Source organism: Cebus imitator, unplaced genomic scaffold (assembly GCF_001604975.1).
Source record: "Cebus imitator isolate Cc_AM_T3 unplaced genomic scaffold, Cebus_imitator-1.0 Scaffold318, whole genome shotgun sequence".
Classification (NCBI taxonomy): domain Eukaryota; kingdom Metazoa; phylum Chordata; class Mammalia; order Primates; family Cebidae; genus Cebus; species Cebus imitator.
In genome coordinates this window covers 1,331,230-1,346,012 of record NW_016107633.1, presented here as the reverse complement: position 1 = coordinate 1,346,012, position 14,783 = coordinate 1,331,230, and the positions used below count along the sequence as shown (strand labels likewise).

Genomic DNA, 14,783 nt, shown 5'->3' with positions numbered 1-14,783 from the left:
TTTTAATGATGGAGTCTTGCTCTGTTGCCCAGGCTGGAGTGCACTGGCATGACCTCGGCTCACTGCAACCTCTGCCTCCTGGGTTCAAGCGATTCTCCTGCCTTAGCCTCCTGAGTAGCTGGGACTACAGGTGCACGCCACCGCGCCCGGTGAATTTTTATATTTTTAGTAGAGATGGGTTTTCACCATGTGGGTCAGGACGGTCTCGATCTCTTGACCTCATGATCTGACGACCTCAACCTCCCAAAGTCCTGGGATTACATGCGCCACCGTGCCCGGCCAGGATCTTCTTTTTTAAGGCTGAATTGTATTCCATCATGTACATCTCAGATTTTCTTTATTCATTCGTCCATCAATGGACAGTCAGGTTGTTTCCATATCTTGGCAATTGTGAATATAGTGCTGCACTGGACATGAGGGTGTAAGTGTCTTTTTGAGATACTCAGCCTTGCTGGATCCTATAGTTCTGTTTTTATTTGTTCCAGCAACCTTCACACTGTTTTCCATGACAGCTGCACTATTTACATCCCCACCAACAGTGCACCAGTGTTCTCTTTTCTCCACATCCTCGTCAGCACTTGCCTTTTTTTTTTTTTTTTTTTTTAAATAATAGCCATCCAGGCCAAGCACAGTGGCTCACACCTGTAATCCCAGCATTTTGGGAGGCTGAGGTGGGCGGATCACTTGAGGTCAGGAGTTCGAGACCAGCCTGGCCAACATGGTGAAGCCCTGTCTCTACTAAAAATACAAAACTTTGCCTGGCGTGGTGGCTCACATCTGTAATCCCAGCTACTTGGGAGGCTGAAGCAGGAGAATCACTTGAACGGGGAGGCGGAGGTTGCAGTGAGCCGAGATAACACCACTGAACTCCAGCCTGGGTGACAGAGTAAGACTCCATCTCAAAATAATGATGATAATAATAACAGGCATCCTAACAGGTATGAGGAGATACCTCATTGTGTTTTTGATTTGCACTGCCTGATGATTAGTGATGTGTACTTTTTCATACACATATTGTATGTCTAGTTTCTCTTTTCAGACCATCACTGCTTCCCTGCTTAGGCACAGACAGGCACCGGGGATGTGTGGGATCTCTAACCACCCAATTCACTTTGGAGGTGGGTATAGGCCACAGCAGCTGTAGGCTATCCTGTGACTGCACAGAGCCGTGCAGCTGCAAATGGGCTGTTCTCCTTGCTGACCTTGGCCCTGGATGTGATGCTCTGAGGGACTCCACCTGCAGAAGCCTCCTCGGGGAGTGCCTGCTTTACACAAGCCCTAAACAAGCACAATTGCCACTTCTTTAAGCCCATAACACTGACAGATGCCAACATCTGGTTCTAAGAGTTGCCCCAAACTTCCCACTGGGGCCCTGGGAAGACTGGGATTTGAACTCAGATCAGCCTGTCTGCAGTGCACATCGCCCTGGCTGAGCTGAGCCAGGCTGCTCCCGGATGCTGAGGACCCTGTGGGTGAGTGTGGGCAGGGCCTGGCCTCGGCACCCTGTACCCCTAGGCGACACCGATGCCCTTCCTACGTAGTCTGCACCCTGGCTCAGCCCTGAGCCTCTGGAGGCAGAGTACTGGGGAGCTGGGCTTCTCAGCAAGAGGGCCCCTCCCATTGCCCCCTCCTTGCAGCTCCCACCTCAGAGGATGCTGGGTAACAGGTGTACTCCCAGAGTGTCTCCCAACCCTCACCAGCTGAGAAAACCTCAGTGGGGGCCAGAGGCAGCCAGAGGCCATGCACCCTGGGTCCTCCTGCCCCAAGAGCCATGAGAGAGACAGAGAGAGACAGAGAGAGAGAGAGAGTTGGAGAGTTGGGGGAGGGGTTCCTGCAGGTGAACAGATCACATTTTGGCCAAATTCCAATAAATTCTCACTTAACATTTAATGTTGAAAAATCCTAATGGTGACCTGATTCCCTCTTTTGAATTCCAGCCCTCTCAGATAACCTATCTCTCGAGGTGACAAGCTGGTGCCACTTGAATTCATTACTGCCTGATTAATTATGCTGCCTTTGTACTAGGGAAACAGGGACTTCAATCAGCTGCAGCCACCAACCCCTGGCCGTCGCCTCAACAGGCCGGCCGCTGCCAGGGAGCCTGGCCCCTCGCCCAGCTCCGGGGTGGCCGAGAAGCTGGGTGCAGTGGCTAGCAAGATGTGGCTCCTCGCAGTCAGAGGGCCTGGGATTGGAGGTCCTTTCTGGGCAGTTAAGGCGGAGAGGGGTGAGCCAGGTCAGAGGCTGCAGAGTGGAGATTTCTGCTCTGTCTCTGGAGAGGCTTGACCAGGAGGCACTCCTTGGGGCCTTGAGCTGCCGGGACACAACAGACATCACTGAAACTGCATTGTCCTTTAAGAAGGAGGCACCGGGTCTCGGAAGGTGCAATTTCAAGCAGATGCATCCTGTGAGATACGGGGTTACTTTGGCAAAGGGGAAGGTTCTCTGGCCAGCTCCCTAGGCACAGCCCTCACAGACATCACTGCAGAGCCTCAACATGGTGTCGGGGAGGGCAGTTCCAGGCACCCGGGGCACCTGCCCCGAGGCCGGGCAAGAACCAGCACCCTCAGCTCTGCTGGTTTCTTAGCCTGCAGGGTGTGGGCACAGTGGCCCTTGGTCCTGTGCATCCTGCATTTGTCAAGGTTTATGCCTGTTAGCTCTTAATTTTATAAGTATTTCACAAAGATCAATAACTAGGAAGAAAAATCTTCTCCACTCACTTTTTTTTTTTTTAAGATAAAATAGTATTTTGAAAAGAATATGAGCCTAAAGTCAGGGGAAAAAACAAGCTATGTAGACTAGTCCCTGCTACTACCTAAGATCTCAGGCAGTTAAACTCTTCTCTTTAAAGCTTCAATTTCTTCATCTAAAACATGAGGGAATGAATCCACCTTGTAATGTTGCTATGAAGAACAAGATGTTACTATGCCAAGTGCTTTACACGAATCCTAGCTTGTAATGTTGCTGTGAAGAGCAATGTCAAGTGCTTTAAATAAGGGCCTGGAAAAGAACGGTAACAGTAACAGTAGCTTAGTAAATGAATCTGCAGACTGAGATAATAATGCCACCTAACTCTTCATGTTATAAAAATTCCCAGAGTTAAGACATATGTAAACTGTTTGCTAGAGTACCTTCTCATTTTCAACTGTTAAGCAGTTATTCAAAAGAAAACAGAGTTTCAGTCATTTGGTTGTAGGGTACTAGTACTTTATAATTACATGAAATCATACTTTAAGGTGTGATGATGGTTTTGCCCTCAGGGGCTTGCTGGTATTCTGCAGGAAGTTGTCTTTTTTCTTTTTTTTTTTAATGGAGTCTTGCCTTGTCACCTAGACTGGAGTGCAGTGGTGCAATCCTGGCTCACTGCAACCTCTGCCTCCCGGGTTAAAGTGATTCTAGCGCCTCAGCCTCCCAAGCAGCTGAGGTTATAGGCACTCGCCACTGCACCCAACTAATTTTTATATTTTTAGTAGAGGTGGGGTTTCACCATGTTGGCCAGGCTGACCTCAGGCAATCCATCCACCTCGGCCTCCCAAAGTGCTGGGGTTACAGGCATAAGCCACCATGCCCAGCCTCTTTTTTCTTTTTTTATTTTATTTTTATTTTATTTTATTTTATTTATTTATTTATTTACAGATGGGGTTTCACCATGATGGCCAGGCTGGTCTTGAACTCCTGACCTCAGGTGATCCACCCACCTTGGCCTCCCAAATGCCGGTGAGCCACCACACCCGGCCTCTTTTTTCTTTTTTTCAAATAGATATGTGTCTCGCTGTGTTGCCCAGGCTGATGTCGAACTCCTGGGCTCAAATGATCCTCTCACCTCAGCCACCCACTCCCCTCCCCTTGCCACAGCCTCTGCAGAAAATGTTTTAATCAGGAAGAAAATGAGGCTATCCATGGCCTCTCAAAGACTCATACCCTGAGAAGGGAGAGGCAGTAGTGCAAGGTCATTCTTCAGGGCTAAGCAAAGACAGTCTTGTTCCTGAATGTTATCTGATTCATGATTCAAGCCAAATGGACTATGAAACCAAAGGTGGATCCTGTCCAAATACCCACAGGTGACATGGTCCAGGTACAGCCAGATCCCAGGGAAAGGTGTCTGGAAAAGGGACACCACACTGAGTTCTCACACAGGAAGCTTCAGCAGCTGAGATGGGACAGAGAGGTGTTCAAGGGAAAGGCTGCCTACAGAAGAGGAAGAGAAGCCTTGTGGGGGGTACCCTGATCTCCCAGACAACAGTTTCTGCTGTCACCGATTGTCACTCCCTGGCAGATTCCTGAGCCAGGTCCAATGAACTGTCCTTGCCTCTGCATCCATTCCTGGTGCCCCACTGCAATGCCATGCACACATTTTGTGACAGAGTCTCACTTTGTTGCCCAGGCTGGAGTGCAGTGATATGGTCCGGACTCACTGCAACCTCTGCCTCCTGAGTTCAAGTGATTTTCCTGCCTCAGCTTCCCAAGTAGCTGGGACTACAGACGCCCACCACCACGCCCAGCTACTTTTTGTATTTTTAGTAGAGATGAGGTTTCATCAGTTTGGCCACGCTGGTCTTGAACGCCTGATCTCATGATTCACCCACCTCGGCCTTCCAAAATGCTGGGATTACAGGCATGAGTCACCACGCCCAGCCCTGTCTCTGATATTTTAAAACAGATTTTTAAAATTATCTAACTGTTCTCGTTGTTTAAGGTGGGAAGTTTTGTTTGATCCAGATTGGCATTCCAGAGCCAGAAGAAGAGATCTCAACTGTTTCTTTAGCATAATGCCTCACCTATAACAATGGTTAGCATAAAAATTAAGGTTTGGGGTACCGGCTTTGAAGTCATAAATTCCATCTCAGTGGGTTTAAAAAGTATAAGTTGGTTAAACTGGTTGGAAAGAGTAGAAAATTACAGTTCTCTGTTAAGATAAATTATCCTAATTCAATTAGTATAAGAAGCATTTGAGTGGTCACTGGAAACATATAGTATATCCCAGTTAACTTTCCAGTACTTTTTCTCCTAGTGAAGTGTACCTTTGGTTTATAGCAGCAAGAATTAGGGATGCTTCCCAGCCTCTGTCAGGCTCTGAGTCATCTTGCAATATGCTTGTAGGTCCCTAAGAAGACACTGTGTTTACCTCTCTATTATGCCTCAGGTAAATCCATTCGATAAAAATATATAGAAATCATATCTAAAGATTCTCATCTTACTTATCCAAAAGTTTCATAAATTATCCTTTTAAAGTACAAACGTCCATAAAAACTGAGAAGATGGGCAGGGCATGGTGGTTCACACCTGTAATCCCAGAACTTTGGGAGGCTGAGGTGAGCAAATCATCTGAGGTCAGGAGTTTGAGACCAGCCTGGCCAACATGGCCAAACCCTCTGTCTCTACCAAAGATACAAAAAAATTAGCCAGGCATGGTGGTGCATGCCTCTAATCCCAACCACTTGGAAAACTGAGGCGGGAAAGAGAATTGCTTGACCCAGCAGATGGAGATTGCAGTGAGCAGAGATCGTGCCACTGCACTCTAACCTGGGTGACAGAGTTGGACTCTGTCTCAAAAAAGAAAAAAAAAAAAAAAAAACTGAGAAGATGAAAAGAAGAAACAGAACACACACAAATAATTTTGCACAACAGAGTGGAGAGGAGATACAGCCAGCCACTTGTCAAATAACCATGAGTGTTGCAAGCTTGACCTTAGCAGGCGGTTCATGTCACATGGGGAAAAGAGCCTTCAAAGCACAAAGTTAGACCCATTCTGGCAAAGTATCAGAATGAACTAGTTAACCTAAAGGCCAGGCTGCATGCTGGACAAGAACAGCTGGGAAGGCTGAGGGTATCTACTGCAGGAACTCACATTTTGAAGTGCAAGTAGGTTTTATTACCAAGGTTGTGCATAGCCACCAGCAAAAGCATAGCTAAGGCTGCTCAGTGAGATGCCTTAGGAACTGAATGAGCAGAAATGAATCTGTGAGCCCGAGAGACCATCCTCTAAAAAGGCCATGGACTGGCTAGTATGATAATGCTTGGGCCTCCGAACACAAATGGAAGAATCAAGACCAGCCACTCAAGTCAGATTGCTTCAGCTAATAAAATAAGGGACGATGACAGGAAGTCCATGGGATGGGGGTTGGTTCTCTCAACTCCTTGGAGAGACACTTAGAAGAAAAGAAATGGTTTCGGCAAGGCAATAATCACAGAATCTGTTAGTACTAAACAGATTCTGTTTAGTAGATATAGTCTAACTTTAACCACCTTACATTACAGATGAACAGACACCATGCTGAAAACTTTTCAGCTGCCAGTCCTCACATCAAACATTGGTTCTTCTGCAAAGACTTCCCTGCTTCCATTTGGTGACTCTCTCTCATTCTTTTCTTTTCCTTTTTTTTTGCCCAGGCTGGAGTGCAGTGGCGCAATATCGGCTCACTGCAAGGTCTGCCTCCCTGGTTCAAGCGATTCTCTTGCCTCAGCCTCCCCAGTAGCTGGGATTACAGGTGCATGCCACCATGCCCTGCTAATTTCTGTATTTTTAGTAGAGATGGGTTTTCACCATGTTGGCCAGGCTGGTCTTGAACTCCTGACCTCAGATGATCCGCCCACCTCAGCCTCCCAAAGTGCTGGGATTACAAGAGTGAGCCTCTGCACCCAGCCTCCTTCATTATTTTCTTTCCTTCCTTTCTCCCTTCCCTTCACTTCCCTTCCCTCCCCTCCTTCCCTCCTTCATTCCTTCCTTTCTTTCGAGACAGAATTTCACTCATTGCCCAGGCTGAAGTGCAATAGCACAATCTCAGCTCACCACAACCTCTGCCTCCCAGGTTCCAGCAATTCTCCTGCCTCAGCCTACCGAGTAGCTGGGATTACAGGCGCACACCACCATACCTGGCTAATTTTTTTGTATTTTCAGTAGAGATAGGGTTTCTCCATGTTGGCCAGGCTGGTCTGGAACTTGTGACCTCAGATGATTCACTCGCCTTGGCCTCCCAAAGTGCTGGGATTACAAGTGTGAGCCACTGCACCTGGTCTCCTTCATTATTTTCTAATTACAAGACTGAACTCCATCATTTCAGGAGCTCAAGAAAACAAAAGGTCCTCAATAGCATTTGCTGAAGGGACATGAGAGAAGGGGCATCTGCAAAGTGCACTGAGTCTCCGTTGTCCTGAGCCCCAGTCCAGGCAATTCACCAGACTCCAACACCGGTTCACAAGTTTCAGAATACCCTGAAAAAAATAACTTACACATGATATGAAATAGAATAAGGCTGGGTGTGGTGGCTTATATCTGTAATCCCAGCATTTTTGGAGGTAGAGGCAGGCAGATCATCTGAGGTGAGGAGTTCCAGACCAGCCTGACCAACATGATGAAACCCCATCTCTACTAAATATACAAAGTTTTAGCTGGACGTCAAGAGAATCCCTTGAACCCAGGAGGCGGAGGTTACAGTGAGCCAAGATCATGCCATTGCACTCCAGCCTGGGCAACAGAGCAAAACTCCGACTCAAAAAAAAAAGAAAAGAAAAAATAAATAGAGATAATAACATAATGAACCACCATGTTCCCATTACTAATGCACTATCATTTCCCGTACCTTCACTTACTTTCCTTGCCCCATATAAAACTACTTACAAATAAATCCCAGATATCCCATCATTCGCCCTAAATATTTTAGCCTGTATTTTCAAAAGATGACTTTAAAAATATAATCATAATACTACCATTTCTGAAAACTTTAAGAAGACTTAAAATATCAAATATCTCATCAGTATTGAAATTTACAAGTGTCCTAAAAATGTTAGGTTTTTTCTTCTTTTTATCATTTGTTTGAGTCAGAATCTAAATGTGATTATTTTCCTTGCAATTCATTATTGAAGAACTGGGTCGTTTATCCTGTGGTTTTACAAGAGCTAGATTATTTTGATTATGTCCCCATAGTGCTGTTTAACACGTTCCCCTGTACTTTGTATTTCATGTAAATTAGAACAGGAGTCCCTCCTTATCCTCTGAGATACATTCCAAGACCCCCAGTGGCTGCCTGAAATCACGGTCAACAGCAAACCCTACATACCGTAGAGTATGTTTTTTCCTATATGTATATATCTATGATAAAGTTTATAAACTAGGCACAGTAAGAGATTAACAACAATAACTAATAATAAAATAGAACAATTACAACAATGTACTGTAATAAGAGTTACATGAATGTGGATGTAATAACCCAGACGGGTATTGAGTAACTAACGAGCAGGGGGCATGGACAGTGCCAATACACCCTGATGATCGCATCAGGGTGATGAAGCGGCTTCATTGTTTGGTGTAAATACCTGAGGTCTGCTGCCTCATGCCAAGGAAATCAAGGACCCAGAGGTACATGGAGTAAGGTTAAGAGCAGGGATTTTGTCTGGGCACAGTGGCTTACACCTGTTATCCCAGAACTTTGGGAGGCTGAGGCAGGCAGGTCATCTGAGGTCAACAGTTCAAGACCAGGCTGGCCAATATGGTGAAACTCTGTCTTTACTAAAAAAAAAAAAAAAAAAAAAAAAAAAAAAAAAAAAAAAAAAAAAAAAAAAAAAAAAAAGAACAGAGGTTTAATAGGCAAAAGAAAGAGAAAAGAGAATAGCTCTCAATAGCTCTCTCTCCTGCAAGAGGCCGGGGAGCCCAAGTAGAAATTCCAGGCCTTGAGGAAAGCAATGGATATTATAGACAGGCTTGAGGAGGAGGTATCTGATTTACACAGGGCCCAAAGATTGGTTGGACTAGGTGTGATGTTTTACATAACTCGCAAGAAAGCTGGCTACCCCACCCTAATTTTTTTGAGACAGAGTCTTGCTCTGTTACCCAGGCTGGAGTGCAGTGATTTCAGCCTTCCGAGTAGCTGGAATTACAGATGACTGCCACGACACCTGGTAATTCTTATCTTTAGTAGAGACAGGATTTCACTATGTTGGCCAAGCTGGTCTCGAACTACTGACCTCAGGTGACTCACCTGCCTCAGCCTCCCAAAGTGCTGGGATTACAGGCGTGAGCCACCTCACCCCACCCACCCCACTCCACCCTAATCTTATACTGTAAATGAGGTCTTTGCTTGGCTGGGGCCATGTTGCCTGCTCCTTACTGTACATACATCTGGCAAAGAGAAGGGAAGATGGAGCCGCCATTTTGAACATGCCTAGTCCAGGTAGCCTTTTCCTATTGTCACAGCTGCTGGCATTCACCCATGCAAGCTTCTAGCCTGGTTGTCTATGTCTGCAGCTCGGTTTTACAGGCTGCTCTTTGTTAGAAAAGAAAATGACCTAGGGGCTGCTTTTCATTAAAAGGAAAATGTTACCAAGGACTCCCTTACCCTCCCTATCTGCCTAAATAATTTCTTCTTAACTCCTATATCAGCGGGACCCAGTGGGCCAGCCTGAGATTTCACTGTGCTACTTAGAATGGCATGAAATTTAAAACTTAACCAAACTTTTTTTCCGGAATTTTTCATTTACTATTTTTAGAATGCGGTTGACTTGGGTAACTAAAATCAAGAAAAGCAAGATGGTGGGTAAGAGAGAGCACTGTAGGTGATCTCAGTGGTCTGGACACCTCTCAGGATCCCCCCAGAACTCCACATATCAAACCTGAATCTGATCAATCATAGGGGTTCAGTGGGGCTCCAAGAGATGTCTAGACCACTTTATAGTTGGTACTGAGTTTTTCTTAATTTCAAGGCACATAATGTGGGGAAATAGAGTTTTTTTCTGACGTCAGCAGCCACCAGTAATCGTGCCTACATCCATTTATCAGGGATGCAAAATGGTGATATTCTGTCTATTGATTCTTCCTCACTTAATAGCTGGAAATACTTTAGGAGAAATACCCCCTCAGATGCCATGTGGCCACCAAAGCCCAATTTTAACACAGTTGTAACCAAGACAATGCTTTCTCTCCTACAGTCCTCTGCAGGTTGATCAACTTTAAGCAAACCTTTTTTTTTTTTTTTTTTTTTTTTTTTTTTTTTTTTTTTTTTTTTTTTTTGAGACAGTTTTGCTGTTATCACCCAGGCAATGGTGCAATGGTTCAATCTTGGCCCATTGCAACCTTCACCTCCAGGATTCAAGCAATTCTCCTGCCTCAGCCTCCTGTGTACCTGGGATTACAGGCACGTACCACCATGCCCAGCAAATTTATGTATTTTTAGTAGAGACAGGGTTTCAATATGTTGGCCAGGCTGTTCTCAAACTTCTGACCTCAGGTGATCCACCCGCCTTGGCCTCCCAGAGTGCTGGGGTTACAGGCCTGAGCCGCCATTTCTTCTTTATTTTCTAGCCAAGAACTGACTGGCAGAGGTGGGCCTGACAGCTGTGGGAAACACATTCTTGCCTGGTTCTCTCCCAGCCAGTTGGCTGAAGCAGAGGCCCTGCCTGCCCAGAGATTTTCTCAAAGAAGCACGGCTCCAGGGCCTGCTCTACAGGTCTGGCCTTTCTCTTTGAAAATGTTTTCTCCTGTAATTAAGGGATTTTCTAACTTGAGGAATAGATTAAAATTCATCAAAATTATATTTTCAGAAAGCCATAAACCTGAAGTTACTAAGGTCTGGCTCCAGGAAATCCTGAATCCAAGAAGAATGCTCAGCAGGACAGAATTGAAGACAACAGTTCATCATCTTTCCTTCCCAGGATCGAGAATATCCCAAGGAAATGCCAAGTAAAAAAGTAAAATCAGCGATTGATTTTGCGTTTGGAGAACTGACCAAGTTTCTTCATCAAATGCCGATTGCAAGTCTGAGTCAAGGTTGAGCATATATAAAGGAATCCTCCCGGGTACCTCCCCTTGGGGTCTTCACAAGATGTGATTTTGAAAAACCAGACTCGGGCGATCAGAGACCTCACTGCGGAGGAAACGAAGGATGCCTCACTTCCAAAACCTGCCTCCTGCAAACACTCCCTCGGGTCCCTGCTGGCGCCAGGCTGGGACCGAGAGAGCTTCCTGTCCCGCTGACCACAGAGGTTAAACAGAATCTCCACTCCCGGATTGAGGAAAGAAAGGCGTCTTCCCCGATGATTTTCGCGAGGCTGCGGACCCTAGCAGCACCCCGACTGGACCCACCCCGCAGAGCTGTTGGGGCGGCAGGCGCCCAGGCCTTCCTGAATCCCTGGCCCCTCTGGTCTATCCTAGGCCCCCCAGGACTCAGGCCTGCGAAAATCCCGACCTCTGCCAGGCCCCTCCTCGCAGGCTTTGCGGTTTGCTAACTCGCGGTGCGGCCTTGGGACGGTGCCTCAGTTTCTCCAAGTGTAATGAAGTAGGGCTGGACCGTGATTCTCAGAATCACCCTTGAAGCTTTTCCAAAACCGCCTACCAGGGAGTCCCCACCGGATCGGAGAGGGGGTCGGGGGCGAAAAGCGGCAGGACGCTGACAGCCCGGGCTGGAACCCGGGACTCGGGCTCTCCCGCCTCTGCAGCGACTCCACCCGTCGGCCTGGCCCCGGAGCTCGCCTTCGGCCAGGGTGGTGTATTGCGCTGTCTCCGGGCCGGTTCCGGGAGGCCGGGCTGGGCTGCCCCACCGGAAAGACTCGTTTCAGCCGGAGCAGGCGGAGGCCGGGCGGAAACAGACTTGTAGCCCCTGCCTGGGGCCCTCCCCGCCCCCCACCCCGCCTTCCTCCTACCCCACCCCTGTGCAGCCCCGCCGGGTCGGGGAATAGCAGGCCTGCAGGTGGGGCAGCCACTGGTCACCCCGCCCACTCCTGCCCCGCCCACAGGATGCGCCCCCCAGGGCACACCTGAGCTCGCCCCGAGGTTCCCGGGCTGTGACTCCACAGAGCCTCGGTGGGGGAGGGGAGAGAGGAGAGAGAATAGGAAAGTGGGGTGCGATCTGAGTCGGGGACCTGTTGCCAAGAAGCTGGACCCTCAGACTCTGGCCGTCAGAAGCCGCGGTACAGCTGCCTCCCCTACCTCAGGTCGCCCAGCAGAGCTTTCTAGAGCTGGGGTGCTCAGAAGACCCTAGGCGGAGGCAAGAACCTTGGGCCATGGCTCTGTGGGTAAAGCCCTCGGGGAAGCCAGACTGCGCGCTCCAGCTCCCATCGCGGGCGTGGGCCCCGGGGTGGAGACGGTTGGATCACTGCCCTGCCATTCCCATGCTGCACGGCCTCGGCCCAATGCCACCACCTCTCAGGGCCGCCGTTTCAGGCTTCAGATGGGGTGGCACTGGATGGCAGCAGGCCCCAACCTTTGCCCCAAATCTCTAAGGAGGGGTCCAGCCTGGCGTGCCCAGATCCAGGCTGCTGCGTATGCGCGGAGCTGGGAGCTGCAAGAACCCGCCCCGGACCCGGGGCGAGCGTCTGGGCCCTCGGGACGAGCGTCTGAGCCCCTCGGGGGCTCCAGCTGCGCCCCCACCGTGGGAGCCAGAGCAGGAGAGAGGCCGCCCCAGCCTTTTCTGGGCTGCAGCCCTGCGGACCGCCGGGACGGGCGCCACGTCCTCTCCAGGCCTCCAAGACGCAGACTAGAAGCCCATTGCTGCTGGGAAGATGGGCACCCCAGGTCTCCCCGCACGGCCTCCCCAGGTGAAACTTGGATGAGACACTCAGGCACCTTTTAGGCCCCCGGCGAAAACTGAAAGCCTGAGCCCACCAATGGCTCGGAAGCTCTGCGGGATTGAGTCATCAGAGGAATGCTGATCTGGAAGTACCAAGGCCAGAAGACACCCGCAAAAACCGCGGGCACTGGAAAGCAAGTGCAGCTTAATCTCCAGGCGTGGTTTAGATGGAAAGCAGCCTGGAGACCAGTTAAGAGAACGGCGAGCAGAGCGCACTGGACTGGCATCAGCAGACGTGAGTGCGAGACCGTCCTGCCCCTTAATCCTGTGTGACCTTGGACCGTTTATTTAGTCTCCGAGCCTCACTCACAGTGTTCTCATTCCTGAAAATACTCTGCCCCACCTCTGGGCTGCAGTGAGAACATAAGGAGACTATAAACATGACTTTTTGCCACTTTTGGAGCCCCACGCTGGGGAAAGATTTTCCTAGCACCTGGGAGATTTTCTTTACCACCAGCTGCCAAGATTGCTGGGAAGGAGACAGCCCCATCCCAGAAGGAAGACACCTTAAATTGGAACTTTATTTTTCCTCCTATAAAAAGACAATCTAATACTGGAGAAGTGTAAAAATTAAGGAGTCCTTAGAAGCCATTTGTTGTTTTAACTATTTTCTGAGACAGGATCTTACTCTGTCACCCAGGGTAGAGTGAGGTGGCACGATCATTGCTCATCGTAGCCTCCAACTCCTGGACTCAATCCTCCCTTCTCAGCCTCCCAAGTACCTGGGACTAGAAGTGCATCAGGCACGGTAGCACACATCTGTAGTCGTGATACTTTAGAGGCCAAGAAGGGAGTTCTCACTACTTTGCCCAGGCTGGTCTCCAACTCCTGGGATCAAGCCATCCTCCTGCCTCAGCCTCCCAAAGTGTTGGGATTATAGGTGTCAGCCACTGCTCCCAGCCTGTTGTTTTAACTATCTATCAAAGAAATAGATGGAGGTGGACGGGGATGCTGAGTGCTTTAGGTTAGACTTGAAAGAGTTAACAGCATAGGTTACAGAATCACACATACCCAAATTGGAATCTTGCCTCCACCCTTTACCATTAATGTTATGTTATGTTAGTGACTTAACCTCTCTGTGCTTCAGTTTCTTCATCTGTAAAATGAAGAAAATGACATCAACCTGCGGGGTTATTGAGAAGACGAAATGCAATAGTGAGTGTAAAAGTGCCTGTGGTAATACACAATAAATGCTAGCTAGTTTTGGTTTCCATCCTTCTTTTCTACCAATTTGTATGGTTAAATAGTTTTCAACATGCAGAAAAGTTGAAAGAATTGTACAGTGAACACCCACGCATGTTCCACCTAGCTTCTGCATTTACATGTTTACTCTATTTGCCTTATCGCATATCTGTTTATCTATCTTTCTTTCCCTCTAACCATATATCAATCCATCTGTTCTGGTTATAACTGTTATATAACAAATTCCTCAAAACTTAGTAACTTGAGAAAATAGCCATTTTTCTCATGTTCATGGATTCCAAGAGTTAGGAATTCAGACAGGTTGGCTTGTTGCTGCTCTAAGATGTCTGGGGTCTCAGCTGGGAAGACTTGATGCCTGTGGGCAGGAATCGTCCTGAGGCACCTTTCACGCTCATGTCTGAGAGTTGCCAGCATCGTGCCTGCATATGATCTCGTCATGACGCTCAGACTTCCTCCCAGCGTGGTAGCCTCAAGGTAGCTGAACTTCTGGCAAACGAGGCAAAAGTTGCATTGACTTTATAACCCAACCTTGCAAGTTACATAGCATGGCTTCCTATTGGTCAAAGCAGCCATAGATTCAAATGGCAGAATTAGACTCTACCTCTTGCTGATGATGTGCCAGGGTCATTTTGTAGATCTGGGGGACAGGAACTCTTGTGGCCATCTTTGAAGGTGCCACATTTGCCCCTTTGTTCACAACAATGCTTGTGCAATATGCACAAAATCTCATTTCATGAAATCACCCATTGTCAGAGTCCAAGATTTCTTTTTATTGTTGTTGTGGTGTTTGGTTTTTAGAGACAGGGTCTTGCTCTGTTGCCTAGGTTGGAGTGCAGTGGTGCCATCATAGCTCATTTCAGCCTGCAACTCCTACTCCAGTGATCCTCCCATCCCAGTCTCCTGAATAGCTGGAACTATGCACATGCACCACCACCCCCAACTAACTTTGTTTTCATTTTGCAGAGACAGGGGTCTCACTATGTTGCACAGGCTGGTTTTGAACACCTGGCCTCAAGCAACTTTCCC

The 14,783-nt window shown here is 48.1% G+C and overlaps 1 long non-coding RNA gene across 1 annotated transcript in view; it reads left to right on the top strand.

Annotated features, from left to right (window-relative positions):
• The window catches only part of LOC108286397, a 13,375-nt gene extending 2,334 nt beyond the window's left edge, over positions 1 to 11,041 (top strand). Inside the window, exons 2-3 of the long non-coding RNA XR_001817912.2 lie at positions 7,968 to 8,060; positions 10,531 to 11,041. This is a non-coding gene — a long non-coding RNA (uncharacterized LOC108286397). The remainder of the gene's footprint in view (positions 1 to 7,967; positions 8,061 to 10,530) is intronic.
• The last annotated feature ends 3,742 nt before the right edge of the window (positions 11,042 to 14,783 follow it).